The sequence below is a fragment of the Chiloscyllium plagiosum genome, chromosome 5, assembly GCF_004010195.1.
Source record: "Chiloscyllium plagiosum isolate BGI_BamShark_2017 chromosome 5, ASM401019v2, whole genome shotgun sequence".
Classification (NCBI taxonomy): domain Eukaryota; kingdom Metazoa; phylum Chordata; class Chondrichthyes; order Orectolobiformes; family Hemiscylliidae; genus Chiloscyllium; species Chiloscyllium plagiosum.
The window spans coordinates 51,138,328-51,151,546 of record NC_057714.1 but is presented as its reverse complement, the minus strand read 5'-3'; positions in this window follow the sequence as shown (position 1 = coordinate 51,151,546).

The following is a 13,219-nucleotide window of genomic DNA, read 5'->3' as shown; positions in this document are numbered from 1 at the left end:
AGTAGTATGGGCTGAGGTTAAAAACAGGAAAGAAGAGGTCACCCTGGTTGGAGTTTTCTAATGTCTCCGAATAGTTCCAGAGATATAGAGGAAAGGATAGCAAAGATGATTCTCGATTGGAGTAAAGTGACATGGTAGTTGTTATGAGGGACTTTAACTTTCCAAATACTATAGTTCGAGTACTTTAGATGGCTCAGTATTTGTCCAATATGTGCAGGAGAATTTCCTGACACAGTGTGTAGGCAGGCCAACAAGGGGCGAGGACACACTGGATTTGATACTAGGTAATGAACCCAAGCAGGTGTTAGATTTGGAGGTAGGTGAGCACTTCAGTGATAGTGACCACAATTTGCTTATGTTTACTTTAGCGATGGAAATGAATAGGTATATACCGCAGGACAAGAGTTATAGTTGGGGGAAAAGCAAATATGGTGAGATTAGGCAAGATCTAGGATGCATAGGATGGGGAAGGAAACTGAAGGGGAAGGGCATAATTGGAATGTCGAGCTTATTCAAGGAACAGGTACTGCGCATCCTTGATAAGTATATATCGGACAGGCAGGGAGGAAGTTGTCGAGCGAGGGAGCCGTGATTTACTAAAGAAGTTGAATCTCTTGTCGATAGGAAGAAAAAGGCTTATGTTAGGGTGAGATGTGAAGGCTCAGTTAGGGTACTTGAAAGTTACAAGTTAGCCAGGAAAGACCTAAAGAGAAAGTTAAGATGAGCCAGGAGGGGACATGAGAAGTCGTTGGCAGATAGGATCAAGGAAAACCCTCTAGCTTTTTTTTTGGAAGATCAGAAATAAAAGAATGATTAGGGTAAGATTACGGTCAATCAAGGATAGTATTGGGAAGTTGTGTGTGGAGTCAGTGGAGATAGGAGTAGTGCTAAGTAAATATTTTTCAACAGTATTCACACTGGAAAAAGACAATGTTGTTGAGGAGAATACTGAGATACAGGCTACTAGGATAGATTGGATTGAAGTGCACAAGGTGGAGGTGTTAGCAATTTTGACAAGTGTGAAAATAGGTAAGTCCCCAGGGCTGGATGGGATTTATCCTACGATTCTCTGGGAAGCCAGGGAGGAGATTGCAGAGCCTTTGGCTTTGATCTTTACGTCTTCATTGTCTAAGGAATAGTGCCAGAAGACTGCAGGATAGCCCATGTTGTTGCCTTGTTCAAGAAGGGACACAGAGACAACCCTGGTAATTATAGACCAGTTAGCCTTACTTCAGTTGTGGGTAAAGTGTTAGAAAAAGTTATAAGAGACAGGATTTATAATCATTCAGAAAGGAATAAGTTGATTAGGGATAGTCAACACGGTTTTGTGAAGGGTAGGGTGTGCCTCACAAATGTTATTAAGTTCTTTGAGAAGGTGATCAAACAGGTGGATGAGGGTAAAGAGGTTGATGTGGTATATATGGATGTCAGTAAGGCATTGGATAAGGTTCCCCACAGTAGGCTATTGCACAAAATACAGAGGCATGGGATTGAAGGTGACTTAGTGGTTTGGATCAGAAATTGGTTAGCATAAAGAAGACATAGGGTGATGGTTGATGGGAAATGTTCATCCTGGAGTTCAGTTACTAGTGCTGTTTGTAATTTTTATAAATGACCTGGATGAGGGCATAAAAGGATGTAAATGTGCGGATGACACTAAGTTCGGTAGAGTTGTGGATAGTGCTGAAGGATGTTGTGGGTTGGTGAGGCCCATTTCGGTCATGGCTGACCATGGGTTACATCCTCGTTGTTCTGGCTTTCTGCTCCCCTGAAGCAACGTCGCTTGTGACTGAAGAGGTCAATGCTGGAGTGACAGTCCCGGTCATAGAGGTCATATCTGTATATGATCGTTGATCTGCTAGAACTGCTGCACTCCTTCCTTCGTGCCTGCTTGTCTGCTGCAGCACTCATCAGCTTCTTTTCCCCTGTTTTGAGATGTTGGTTCAGGGTGCTTCTCCATCTCATGTGGTCAGCTGCAAGCCATTCCCAGGATGCATAACGATATCAAGCTCCTTCATGTCCCTCATGCAGGTGTCCTTGTAGCATAGCTGGGGACGCCCAGTGGGTTTCTTCCTAGATGCGAGCTCTCCACAGAGGATATCCTTTGGGAATCGGAATAGGCCATCCTCCATGCAGTGGGTGTGGCCCAGCCAGCGCAGTCGCCGTTTCCTGAGCAGAGTGTATGTGCTGGGAAGGCCAGCGCAAGGTAAGACCACTGCATTGGACACTCTGTCTTGCCAGGATATGCCCAGGAAATGGCAGATACTCCTCAAGTGGAAGGTGTTCAGTCTTCTCTCCTGTCTGGTATATGTAGTCCATGTTTCACTGCCATACAGTAGTGTGCTTATGGCACAGGCATTTTAGACTGACATTTTTGTCTTCACTGTCAGCTTGGGACTTGTCCATACTCGAGTCGTGAGGCAAACAAGAGTTGAGACTGCTTCCCCAATCCTCTTGTCAATCTCTGTGTCCAAGGAGAGATTATCAGTAATGGTAGAGCCAAGGTAAGTAAACTGATGGACGACACTGAGTTCGTAGTCATCAATGGTGATGACCGGCGGTGCCTCTGTGTTCTGTCCCAGGACGCTCATCTTCTTCAGACAGATAGTCAGCCTGAAATCCTTACAAGCATGAGAGAGGCGGTCTGTCAGTAACTGGAGTTCCTGCTGGGTGTGTGTTGCAACTGCAGCATCATTGGCAAACAGCATGTACCTGATGAGTGCCACACATACTTCTGTCTTGGCTCTGAGGTGGGCCAGATTGAAGAGCCTGCCATCTGATCTAATGCATAGGTAAATCTCTTTTGTTGTGGTACCAAAGGCATGTTTCAGGAGCACAGCAAAAAAACTGCCAAGTGTGTGGGAGCGAAGATGCAGCCTTGTTTGACACCGCTGTGGATAACAAAGGGCTCAGGAGAGCTGCCATTGAATTGCACTGTCCCCTTCATGTTACTGCGGAAGGATTCGATCATGCTCAGCAGTTTCGTGGGCAGCCAATCTTCAGGAGAACCTTGAAAAGGCCGTTTCTGCTGACCAGGTCGAATGCCTTGGTGAGGTTGATGAAAGCGACATACAGGGGCATTTTCTGTTCTCTGCACTTCTCCTACAGTCGGTGATGGGAGAAGAGTATGTCTACTGTTGACCTTTTAGCTCGGAAGCTGCACTGTGACTCTGGGTAAACACGTTCTGCCAGTTTCGGCAGGCGAGTCAAGATAACTCGAGCAAAGGCTTTGCCGACAGTGTTGAAGAGAGAGCTGCCTCTGTAGTTGTTGCAGTCGCTTCTCATGCCCTTGTTCTTGTAGAGGGCAATGATCTTGGCATCCCTCATGGCCTTTGGTACAGCTCCTTCTTGCCAGCACTGAAGAGGACTTCATGCAATGGGAGCAGTATGCTAGTCTTGCAGCACTTGATCAGATCAGGAAGAATCCTGTTGCTACCCAGGGACTTACCTGAGGCCAGGTTGCCAATGGCCTTTCTGAGCTCTTCTATTGATGGCTCTGCGTCTAGCTCGTCCGTGGTCAGCAAGCAAGTGATGACATCAAGTGCTGAAGTGAGCACGATATGCTTTCTGGAGTAGAGATCAGAGTAGTGTTTGACCCACCTCTCCACCTACTGGCCCCAGTAGAGGATTTGAGGGGGCTGTCTTGCTCTGAGCTAATCCTAGTGCCTTCTTGATGTGTTCATATATTCCCCTAATGTTCGCCGTTATAGCGGCCATCTGAATTTCCTCACATAGCTATGTCTAGCACTCACCCCAATGCCTGGCAGTCTGCTGAACCTTGCTCCTGGCAGCCCTGAGAATCTGCTGGTTCTTCCCACTAGCTGACCACTTGTACTCAGCTGGGGTGACACACTTGGCTTCAACAATGGGGGTCATTTTGGTTACCTTAGCCTCAAACCAGTTGTATGTCTTGTAGATCTTCTTCCCAAAGTTAGCCAGAGATGTGCGGTGGATGGTATCCCGCAAGGTTTCCCATTTCTCTGTAGTGGAGTGTCCGTGTCACGAGGCACTGAATTCTCTCTGGAAAGCCTCTGAGAACTGTTGCACAAGGTCTGGCTGGGACATCTTGCTGACGTTGATGCAAGGGTTCCCTGTTGCTTAGTGCGATGGAATCTCTTAGGTTACAGCCTAATCTTGTGACACACTGATGAGTGGTCTGTGTCAGAGTCTGCACTGTGGTAAGAACATACGTGGAGAACGTGTTTGATGGCGGTGTACCTAACAAAGATCAGATCGAGTTTGTGCCAATGCTTTGAGCGCAGGTGTCTCCAGGAAACCTTGTGCTGATGCTTTGCCTGGAAGTAGGAAATGGTGATGCACAAATTGTGGTAAGTGCACAGCTCGAACAGTCTGTTCTCATTCATTTTGCCCACACCAAAATTCCCAAGGCAAGAGGGTCACGAGTAATGTTCTGCACCCACTCTGGTGTTGAAGTCACCCATAAAAACAAGTTGCTCCTTCCTCGGGATGCTGCTAATGAGGGGTGCAAGTTTGTCGCAGAGCCCGTCCTTTGTGTCTGGCATGGAGGACACAAATAAAACATAGGGACATAGATAAGCTGCAGAGCTAGGCTGAGAGGTGGCAAATTGAGTTTAATGTAGAAAAGTGTGAGGTGATTCACCTTTGAAGGAGCAACTGGAGTTAATAATACAGGACTAATGGTAAGATTCTTGGTAGTGTAGATGAACAGAGAGATGTACATAGATCCTTGAAAATTGCCACCCAGGTTGATAGGGTTGTTAAGAAGGCAACGGTGTGTTAGCTTTCATTCACAGAGGAATTGAATTTCGGAGCCATGAGGTCATGCAGAGTATTGCATACATTTCTGCACTACAGAAAGGATGTAGATGTTTTGGAAAGGGTTCAGAGGAGATTTATAAGGATGTTGCCTGGTATGGAGGGAAGGTCTTACGAGGAAAGGTTGAGGGACTTGAGGCTGTTTTTGTTGGAGAGAAGAAGGTTGAAAGGTGACTTAATTGAGACATATAAAATAATCAGTGGGTTAGATAGGGTGGACAGTGAGAACCTTTTTCTTCGACTGGTGATGGCTAGCACGAGGGGGCATAGCTTTAAATTGAGGGGTGATGTCAGAGGTAGATTCTTTACTCAGAGAGTACGGGTGTGGAATGCACTGCCTGCAACAGCAGTAGACTCGCCAACTTTAAGTGTATTTAAATGGTCATTGGATAGACATATGGATGAAAATGGAAAACTATAGGTTAGATGGGCTTCAGATTGGTTTCATAGGTTGGAGCCGAAGGACCTGTATGTTCTCTATGTTCTTACCAAACTCACCTCATTACCAATCTTCCCTGCCCTTATGCTATTCCTCTTGCTTGGTTCTGGCACTATCTCACTGCAGAACTATGCATCACTCAGTGGCTATCCAGTGAGGGATCTGCATTCCTTGTGTCTGCATCATTTTTAAAGGCCATGTGCACCTGAGCAAACATTGGCAATGCACCACTGGCACTCAGCAGCAATGTAATGACATAGCAGCCAAAGTCATGCAGCTCACGGCACATAGTTGGTGTGGCTGTCAGTCCCTTGCACATAATCCTTTCATTGGGATACCTTCTGGGAAAAGTGGGACCTGTACAAGGAGGATGGGTTGCACCTGAACTGGAGGGGTACCAATGTCCTGGGCAGGATGTTTGCTAGAGCTCTTTGGGAGGGTTTAAACTAGTTTTGCAGGGGGATGTGAACTGGAGCTAAGAATCAGAGGTTGGGGTAGCTGCTGAATAGGCAGATACAGCGTGCAGAGAGTCTGTGAGGAAGGATAGACAGTTGATAGGACAATGTTGCAGTCAGCGTGATGGGTTGAAGTGTGTCTATTTTAATGCAAGAAATGTCAGGAATAAGGGTGATGAACATAGAGCATGGATCAGTACTTGGAGCTACAATGCTCTGGCCATTATGGATACTTGGATATCACAGGAGCACGAATGGTTATTGGATGTTCCAGCACTGAGATGTTTCAAAAAGAATCAGGAGGGAGGTAAAAGAGGTGTGGGAATAGCATTGCTAATCAGGGATAGTATCACAGCTGCAGAAAGGGAGGTTGTCGAGGAGGGTTTGTCTACTGAGTCAGTGTGGGTGGAAGTCATAAACAGGAAAGGAGTCATTTTATTGGGACTTTTCTATAGATGCCCCAGAGACACGAAGGAGCAGATTGGGAGGTAGATTTAGGGAAGGTGCAGAAGTAACAGGGTTGTTGTAATGGATGACTTCAACTTCCCTAATATTGATTAGAACTTCCTTCATGCAAATAGTTTAGATGGAGCAGATTGAAGGGTTACACCCTAAACATCAACTTCTCCACCTCCTGATGGTGCTTAGCTTGCTCTGTTCTTCCAGCCTCCTGTCTGTCAATATGTAGATAGGCCAACTAGAGGGGAGGCCATATTGGATTTGCTGCTTGGCAACGAACCAGGTCAGGTGTCAGATCTCTCGGTGGGAGAGCTTTTCGGTAATAGTGATCATAACTCCCTGACCTTTACTATAGTCATGGAGAGCGATAGGAGCAGTATTTAATTGGGAGAGAGGGAATTAAATTGCTAATAGGCAGAAACTATGGAGCATAAATTGGAAAAAGATATTCCCAGGAAAATGAGTGTCAGAAATGTGGAGGTAGTTTAGAGAGCACTTGCTGCAAGTGCTGGATAGGTTTGTCCCACTGAGGCAAGTAAAGGATGGTAAGGTGAAGGAACCTTGTATAACAAGAGATGTGGAACATCTGGTTGAGAGGAAGAAGGAAGCTTACTTAGGGTTGAGGAGGCAAGGATGAGAAAGGGCTCTAGACGGTTACAAGGTAGCCAAGAAGGAACTGAAGAATGGACTTAGAAGAGTGAGAAAGGGGCATGAAAAGTTCTTGGCAGGTAGGATAAGGAAAACCCCAAGACATTCTACACTTATGTGAGGTACAAGAGGATGGCCAGAGTGAGGGTACAGCCGAGCAGGGATAGTGGAGGGAACTTGTGCCTGGAGTCAGAGGAGGTGGAGGACTCCTTAATGAAGACTTTGCTTCAATATTTACTTGTGAGAGGGACCTTGATGTTTGTGAGGACAGCGTGAATCATGCTGATATGCTCGAACAGGTGGATGTTAAGAAGGAGGATGTGCTGGAAATTTTGAAAAACATGAGGATAGATAAGTCCCCTGGGCCAGACAGGTTATACCTAATGTTTTGATAGGAAGCAAGGGAAGAGATTGCTGTGCTTTTGGTGATGACCTTTCCATTCTCACCGTCCACTGGAATAATACCTGATAATTGAAGGGTGGCAAATGTATTTGTTCAAGACAGGGAATAGGGATAATCCTGGGAATTAAAGACCAGTCAGTCTTACATCATTGGTGAGCAAATTATTGGAGAGAATTCTTAGAGACAGGATTTACGATTATTTGGAAAAGCATACCTTGATTAGACATAGTCAGCATGGCTTTGCAAGAGGCAGGTCATGCCTCACAAGACCTTATTGAATTCTTTGAGGATGTGATAAAACATATTGATGAAGGTAGTGCAGCAGATGTGGTATATATGGAATTCAGCAAGATATTTGATAAGGTTCCCCATGGTAGGCTCATTCAGAAAGTAAGGAGGCATGGGATACCAGGAAATTTGGTTGGTCTGGATACAGATTTGGCTGGCCCATAAAAGACTGAGGAAGACAGTAGATGGAAAGTATTCAGCCTGGAGCTCGGTGACCAGTGGTATTTCTCAGGGATCTGTTCTCTGACCGCTGCTCTTTTTGATTTTTATCAATGACTTGGATGAGGAATTGGAAGTGTGGGTTAGTAATTTTGCCGATGACATGGAGGTTGGTGGCGTTGTGGATAGTGTGGAGAGCTGTTGTAGGTTGCAACAGGAAATTGACAAGATGCAGAACTGAGCTGAGAAGTGACAGATGGAGTTCAACCTGTAAAAATGTGAAATGATTAATTTTGGAAGATCAAAGTTGAATGCAGATTATAGGGTTAAAGGCAGGATTCTTGGCAGTGTGGAGGAACAGAGGGATCTTGAGGTCCACATCCATAGATCCCTCAAAGTTACTACCCAAGTAGACAAGGTTGTTAAGAAGGTGTATGTTGTGTTGGCTTTCATTAGCAGGGAAACTGAGTTTAAGAGCTGCGAGGCTATGCTGCAACTCTATAAAACCCTGGTTAGATCACACATGGAATATTGTGTTCAGTTCTAATCACCTCATTATAGGAAGGATGTGGAAGCTTTAGAGACGGTGCAGAGGAGATATATCAGGATGCAGTCTGGACTGGAGAGCATGTCTCATGATGAAAGGTTGAGGGAGCTAGGGCTTTTCTCATTAGAGCGAAGAAGGATTAGAGGTGACTTGATAGTGGTCATAGAGTCATAGAGATGTACAGCATATGTATACAAGATAATGAACGACATAGGCAAAGTGGATAGCCAAAGACCTTTTCCCAGGGCAGAAATGGCTATCATGAGGGGGCATAATTTTAACGTGACTGGAGGAAGGTTTAAGGGAGATGTTAGAGGTAGGTTCTTTACACAGAGAGTGGTGGGTGTGTGGAATAGACTGCCAATAGTAGTAGTAGAGTCAGATACATTAGGGACATTTAAGCAACTCTTAGATAGGCACATTGATGATAGTGAAATGAATGGTATTTCAGTTAGTTTGATCTTAGAGTAGGATAAAAGGTCAGCACAGCATCGAGGGCTGAAGGGCTTGTACTATGCTGTACTGTTCTAGGTTCTATGTTCATAACCCCTTTCTCTCACCCGGGTTGCTGTTTAACCACCAAACCACACTTGTTATGTGTCCTTAACCAAATCCTGTTCAACCATCTTCTCCTGGTGAGTGCTACCCAGTTCCCAATTCCTACTAGTGGCATACAACTTGTCACTATCCATTAAGTGAACATCAAATAGAGGCAAGGAATCAAACAACTCCAAATGTGAGCTCTTATTTGCAGCCAGCGAAAATGAACAGAAACAAAACAGGTACCAGCTGGAGTTCCCCCCTTCCAATTCAAGAGAATGCTGGCATCATGTTCAATACTCTTCTACAGTCCATGATGGTCTCTTGCACCCAGCTGTCAATGAGTGGAACTGAATGTAATCAGGTCCTCCCTGGCTTATAGTGCAGCTGAGCTCAGTCATGCATAAGGAGAGCTTCCCCTCCCTACAACATCCTTGTCTTCCTTGCTGGAAGGTTCGTGGTCCCCCCAAGTCCTCAGCTTGTATTACAATATCTCACATTGCCTGCTCCAATTGTACAGAGTTCAGTGCTCCAGGATAATACACACATTCTATCCCAATATCACAAGAAAGTTCCCCGTCTATGTGGTCACAGCATATGCACCAACTTGCTGAAAGTGCCACACCAGCTCAGTTACCGACACATTACATCGAAAAGGAATGTGTACTGCACTCTTACCCCCTTCCCATCCAGACCATTCTCAATCATTCAAGTTTTCATTTAATTCAATCAAGCCCATCATCATGCTGACATGGCGTATAATGAAGTGATGCATTCCTCATCCCACAGTACTCTTGGAAATTTGACAAGCGATGCGACATTTTTGGCCAGCATTCACCTCCTTTTAAGTCATTTCCACAAATGTCTGTATTATTGAGAAACTAATGTTACATTTACAAGTACCAAGATCATGGTGGATTCACCTTTGACCAGCACTTGAAGCCTAAGCATATTAACTCTTAATGCATTGCAAATGGGTGAAACAATGGAAATGAAACTTAGTTGGGGTTTGTAAAAGCATGTACTGACCCATTCAATGTCCTAGCCATCCAGCAGACATAGATCTTGCACATTCACCTATCAAACTGACACTGACTCTGCCTACTTTGGGTGTTGTCCCAAACATTCTCCAATTGCATAGAGAGAATGCCAAATGATGGCAGGTAATGCAGCTCACAATAGATACCATTAATTCCAGGCCCTGCCTGATCGATAAGTAGCCCCATCCCCAATCCCCCACCATGTCCTTTATTATCTCACATTATCCGACAGCCCACTTCCACCCATCCTCCCCATGTGAAGACCCACCACTTTGAACTTTGCCTCCAACTGTCCTCCCTGGCCTCTGAGCCCAGACATTATATCTTAATGATATCCACCCAGATCCCACTAAAGAGGCCGAAGGTAGACATCACTGCCAATAACACCACTTCCTATAGCTCACCATGCCTATGATGCTGTTTCACCTATTCCTCATACACCTTGAGATAACCCCTACCAAATCCTCATCTTCACCCTTTTCCAAAGATGCATCTGCATCCTCACTTTCCCTCAGACTGAACCCCCTCCCCTTTTGGCAGTAATCCCCTTACTATGCCTATAAGAACCTGTGCACTCACATCAAGAATCAACACATTGATCCCAGTACTATATTCACGCAGATCACCAACCTACTTTGACTAACAGTCCCTAGACATAACTGACCAGACCTCTGGGCACTATATTACTAGATTCCTGACTGACAAGACACAATTCTGTTGACTACTTGTGATGGCCCTACAGGACTGACTGTTGCCCACTCCCTGGACTGTATTCGGACATAGTTGATGACCATGTTTGGCCCAAGAGGACATATGACTATAGCCAAGACCCTGAACTGTGTGCAGATTGTGCCAGTGACTAATGGTACTGAGACCCCTTGACTAATGTTGACCCCCCCTTTAGTGGACTTAGGACTAGCTCCCATCCACTTTTCAATATGATAACTTGGTTGAACAAATTTGCGAGGAGAATGTGAGGACTGCAGATGCTGGAAATCAGAGCTTAAAAATGTGTTGCTGGAAAAGCGCAGCAGGTCAGGCAGCGTCAAAGAAACAGGAGAATCGACATTTCGGCCTTAAGCCCTTCTTCAGGAATGAAGAAGGGCTTATGTCCGAAACGTCGATTCTCCTGTTCCTTTGATGCTGCCTGACCTGCTGCGCTTTTCCAGCAACACATTTTTATGAACAAATTTGCTGTGTGTTGGTCATGGAGGCTTCTGACACATGGTGCAAGTGGTACATTGATGTGCCGGTGTGCGGTACAGCAGGTATCCCCTGACATGGACAGATCCCTGCTGATCGGTGTAACATGTAGCCTGTGCAAATGAGCAACTTAATATGGTAGCATTGATAGTGTTTGGTTCTGGTTGATGTGTCAATGTGTTAATAGGCATGGCACAGCATGGCAGGGTAAGACAAGATGAGGACACTGTGATAATGTGATATTCGTTCTAACTTCCATGTTAAGAGTTTTCAATGTCTACTTTCTCAGCATGTTTGATAACTTGGGAAGCTGGATATTAGTGAGATGAGTTGTGCCATTATTAATGTGGTTTAATAAGCTATAATTTTCCTTAATTAGCAACTGAATGCTGCCTACCGAGAAACTTGCTTTTCCACCTGGCAGATGCATAAAAGATAGAGAGTTGCTCTTGGCATTGAGATAAGCCTTGCCAAGCTGCTCACACAAATCTTGCTATAGCCCATGTCATTCAGCCCTATAAGATTCTGATCTTAATGTTTCAAACTGATGACGTTTCAGCCTTTTTGAAATACACAGCTCATTACTGCACAAGATACTTCAGAAAATATCTAAACAAAACTCTATACAACTAATAATCCATTACCATTTTTACAAATCATCTTTTCAGACAATCAGCACCCCAACCAGAAAATTTCAAGGTCAATTTTGCTTTTATTGTTCTTATATGCAAGAATAGATATCAAATGTTTTTGTTTGAAATTAATTGATGTCACTCACAGATAGCAAATAGATAGATTACTTACAGTGTGGAAACAGGCCCTTTGGCCCAAGTCCACACCGACCCTCTGAAGAGCAACCTACCCAGACCCATTCCCCTACACCTAACGTAATTTAGCATGGCCAACGCAATTTAGCATGGCCAATTTACCTAACCTGCATATTTTTGGACTGTGGGAGGAAACTGGAGCAAACCCACGCAGACAAAGGGAGAATGTGCAAACTCCACACAGCCAATTGCCTGAGGCAGGAATTGAACCCAGGTCTCTGGCACTGTGAGGCAGCAGTACCACCGTGCCACCCACAGATAGCAGGTATCTTAAGTGTTGAATAAGCTATCAAAGCTTTCAAAGATGTACAGCAGTTTGCAATTAAGTCATCAAAACTTTCCAAGCTACCAATGAAGCTCTCAAAAGCATCATTGAAGGCCTCAAGGCATTAATTGATCAATTGACAATGAACGTAATAAGCATCCCACACAATAGAAAAAGGCAAAAACCCTCCCCTTCACTGTTTTGATCACACAGCACTGCCCTTTGATGTGAAGGGCAGTGTTTGTCACTGGCCACCCGGGTGTTTTCCTATCTTCCTGGTGGTGGAAATTGAATAAAGATTTGTGCACCTTGTGTCTCTCACTGTGTCTCACACCTACACACACACACCATAGGTGCTGGGGGGAAAAAAAAATAAGCACTACCGCAGTTAGGCGGTAGTGTGGGGGTTTTAAAAAAAAAGGGTAGTATGTGAAGGGCACTGCTTGTCAATGGTCACTCGGGTGTTTCCTTTTTTCCTGGTGGTGGAAATTTGAATAAAGATTTGTGCACTTTGCGTCTTTCACTGTGTCTCACACCTACACACAAAGAGTAGAAAAAGGCAAAAATGAAAAGGCACAGAAAAGAAATCCTTGTTATTTTATTGTGCAGTTTGATGCCAGACTATGAGGTTGGGTTCTTTCCAGATTTGTTGCAGAGAAGACAAGGTCAAGAATTATTTTCAGGGTCAGACTTCAAAATAATACTATTTATTATACATTAATACAAAATACTGTTATAGATGGTTATCATTTGACATATCAGGATTTGACCTTTAGTTACATTACTAAGGACTAATCTATCTTTGTGTCTCGATATACCATGTTGTACATTGGTTTTTTGTACAGTTTCAGACACTCTAACTCCATCCATACTTACTTATACTCTGATGTCTAACTTTATGATTTTACCATGCTGGTTCCAGATCCTGAAGCTCTCACAAAAGCTGTCCTAAGCTTTCTCCCCTGTCATAAACATGCATTAACAGTTATTTACATTCACAGATAATGTAATGAGTTGCCCTGTTTTAAAACATTTAGATTAGATTACCTACAGTATGGAAACAGGCCCTTCGGCCCAACAAGTCCATACCAACCCTCCGAAGAGGAACCCACCCAGACCCATTCCCCATATTTTACCCCTGACTAATGC